Source organism: Pinus tabuliformis, chromosome 2_2, assembly GCF_031772625.1.
Source record: "Pinus tabuliformis cultivar Carrire ecotype Pingquan chromosome 2_2, CPIR1, whole genome shotgun sequence".
In the NCBI taxonomy this organism is placed as follows: domain Eukaryota; kingdom Viridiplantae; phylum Streptophyta; class Pinopsida; order Pinales; family Pinaceae; genus Pinus; species Pinus tabuliformis.
The window spans coordinates 938,878,303-938,882,431 of NC_142300.1; positions in this window are offsets into that span (position 1 = coordinate 938,878,303).

Here is a 4,129-nt window from a genome sequence, read left to right on the forward strand (position 1 = left end):
CTCCCCCAAAGCTCTCATATTACAAAAAAAAATGGTCGACGCATGTTACAACACTACGCAGCCATCACACACAATTACTACACTCTAAAACTACCGCACATAAAAAAAACTACATAACTACTGCCTCACGTAGGCTTACATAGTATATATATAAAACATAAAAAAAACGTTCCCATAACTATATTAAAGACATATAAGAAATATGGGACGTATGCCCATCCTCTCAATAAAGCCTCCACCTAAAAACTACGACCAACCAATAAAACCATTAATTCTTCCTACGGCGGTCAACCTTTTACTCCACGCAGAAACTTGATTTGACGCGGGCGGAGGGCAACTTCGGAGAGTCAACGGCTGAGATCACGCGCCCAGATCACTTGGCTGATCCAACGTGGTTCGCACGCCAACCTCCAGCAAACCAAACGACCTTTACCGTCCGGGGAAAGTGGTTTTTGGGCGTTCGTACATGGGACGCGTGGCAGCATGTGAATGTGTTCGGAGGGCTCCAAGGAAAAACAGCCTTTGCCAAAAGGCGGTGCGATAAAGATAGGTGGTTTTCGGGAATGGTTTTGTGTTGCCGTTTTAATGCTCCCGTACGGCAGGTGAAATTAATATTTCAACACTCCCCTTTAATTTCAGCTGTTGGGCATTCATTCATACCCAAACACTTCCTCTCGTAGAGGGATTCACCAACTGCTGTTGCAATAACATCTTCCTCACATAGAGGGATTCACCAACTGCTTCTGATGCAGTTCACAAACAAACAAAGTTGTCTTCCTCTTGATAGAGGGATTAACCTGAAACTGTGCTTAAGAGCACCTTCCTCATGACAGAGGGATTCACCATTACAATGTGTTGAAGAGCACCTTCCTCATGATAGAGGGATTCACCTGTTATGAAAACATCTTCCTCTTAACAGAGGGATTCACTAATGACTATGCTGAAAAGCATCATCCTCTTGATAGAGGGATTTACCATGACACTGTGCTGAAAAGCACCTTCCTCTTTAATAGAGGGTTTCACCAAATGACTGCTTCAAATGCAACTCCAAAACAAAACATTCATTGCACTGTTGTGTATACTCCACACTGCTGTGTGTTCACTTGCACTGCTTGTGCACTTTTCAAAGACAAAATACTCTGTCTTTTCTGGAACAATTACACTGTCCCAACTTACAAATTTACACTGCTGTGTGTAAACATTTCTTACACTCACTGCTGTTGTATATATTGCATTTCAATTCAATGAACAACAAATTCATTACATTTACCTTTACTGCTGTAAGGAAAATTTCTTTTGCATGTGCTGCTGTTCATAACTTCTTGCTGCTGCATTTTTCACATTTGCATTGCTGTGTAAAAACACATTTCTTCAACAAAGCTTCATGCTGCTGCATTTTCTTATTTGCCTTGCTGTATACTTCTTCTTCTTCACGATGGGAAAACTTTTCTTCAAGCTGCTGCTGTCCATACACTTGCTGTTGTGTTGCTGCTGCAATTTGCACTACTGTGTGCACATACACTTGGCACTTCATTCTCCACGAGAAAAATTTAACACGGGCTGCTGCCTTTTCTTATGCACCCTTGCTTCACACAATCTTCAGCTTCATTCATTTTATTTTCACAACGCACTGCTGTGCAATCCCTTTCAATTTTCTGCTGCCTCACATATTCATTCACCCATGTGCATTAAAATTCTGCTGTCCTTGTTTTTCTTTATGCATTTCTTTGCATGTGCTCCATAAAAAAATTTCCAAACTGCTGTTTTGTATTCTGTCTTCCCACTGCTGTGAGGTTCTTCTTGCTTTGCATACTTTTCTTCTCTGCTTCTATGGCAGATTTAACTTCATATCTTTCCCTTATGAAAAGGTCTTCATCAAAGAGTGACTGTTAAGACAGTTCAACAACAAAAATTACAAGCTCCCCTTTAGTGTATGCTTTATCTTCCTTCAGCAGAATCTTCTCAAAATAAATTTAGATCGGCTGGAGAGCTCAAGAGACTTTCTGACTGTATTTCCTTCCTTCTCCATACTTGTTTAACTTTCTTCTTTTGCATGGGTCTAGCTTGTGTAAGATCCCATGTCAAGTTACAATCTCGTGCCATATGCCCAATGTTATGACACTTGAAACATTCAACATTGTTCATGAATAAGAATTCATGATTTCTACTTGTGAAATTATTTCTTGGAGATTGTCGGGGACCACAACATCTATCTCCATGAAATGCTCTACAATCTTTTGCCATATGACCAAAGTTTGAGCAAGCATAACAATAACCATAAAATGAACTTTGATACCTGGGAGATGGAGGTTTTCTTGATATACTTCTAAAACTTTGCTGCCTTGAGATCCTTTGATGATCACCATTGCCTCTTGCCTCTTTGACATCAGCTACATTTCTTCTTGGAGCTGATTTTCTACTTGGAGCCGGATCTCTTCTATTGCTGCCTTCATTTTTCTCCTTGCCTTTGCTGGAACTAGGAGCATCACCATCTCTTTCTGGCTTCTTCACATCTCCCTTGCTTAAAGCATCTTCATCCTTGTTTGAGGGTTCACCTACATACCCAAGTCCTGATTTATCAAATGGAGATCTGTGATAGCTGAGCATGTCATCCAAAGCTTGAGAGCTCTTCATGATCTTGTTCATCCCTTCAACCTTCTTCCTGAGGAGGACAATCTCTTCTTCTAACTTTTCACATTCATTACTTTTCTTTGCTAGTTGTCCCTCAGTTTCTTCCTTGCTACGAGTAGCTTCAGCTGCTACTACTTTGAAGGAGATAATATCAGTCTTCATTTTGGAGATTTCTTCATCTTTTGCTTGACTGCTCTTCATTTTCTTTTCAGCTCCTTGTACCTGCTTCCTGGCTTCTTGTAGTTCGGACTTAAGGGAGGAGACCTCTACCTTATACTGTCCAATCTCTTCCACAAGTTTGTTCACCCTCATGTGCCTTTGTTCAAGTTGACTTGACAAGGCATCTGCCTGCTTCCTTGCTTCATTCAGCTGATTTGTCATGGATATGACTTCTTCATAATGTTTCCTCTTGCTTTCTTCAAGTTCCTTCTTAAGCTTGGCAAGCTCTTCATCCCTTTCTTTTACTTGAAGCTTGATGAGGTCAAGCTTCTCATTCTCAGCTTCTATTATGGGTTCATCTTGACCCATTGTCATGGTCAGTGCTCCCTTTGCATGAAGGTCATGCAGTCTGTCCCAAATATCCTTTGCTGATGTGTATTTTCCAAGATTCTTCTTCACTGAATCAGGGAGTCCATCCAAGATTAGTTTTGCTGCTTGTGCATCATACTCCATGGATTCTTTATCCATCTGGCTGTCATCAATCACTGACTCCCAGACTTCAATGCCCTCAGACATTAGGAAAGCCCTCATCATTATTTCCCATACATCAAAGTTTCCATCAAACTTTGGAACCTCAAATACAATGCTTTCAAACAGATTGCCTTCTAATTTAGTAGAGGGGGGAGACACATTTTTAATAGCCCTGGAGGCTTTCTTCTTTGACCTTGCCATTCTTATCTAGGCTTCAAATACTTGACTGTGTTTTTTTTAAAACAACTGACTGTCTTTAATAATAACTCAAAAACTTGAGAAATACCTGAATCCCTTTGGCTGAAACTTCACACTGCTGGAGAAGCTTTCTCTGCTGCAACCACACCTTCCTTCAGCTTCTTTGAGTCTTCAAAGAGCATGAACCTGGTCTGTCACCATCAAAGAGCCTGGACTAGCTCTGATACCACTGTTGGATATTTTTAAATGGAGAAAATACCAAAACCATACAAACATTAATACCACAGAGGCAATGCTCTGTTTCCACTGTTCCAATGTTCCAAGATCTTTTGCACAGGGAAGCCTTTTAAAAGAAATTACTCATAACAGAGTATTACACAGCCATAAAATATTTCTATTCATTAAAACAAGATTTCTAAAACAACATTCATCCTCTTTCACTCAGAGGGATTTACCAAAATTAACTTCACCCAATACAACTCTATTTTCACCTGAGAAATTACTGTGCTGGGTTTACTGCTGTAAAACCCCTTTTACATTCACTGCTGTGAAAAACACTTTACTGCTTTAATAAAAATTTACATATACATACAAATGCGCTCCACCATTT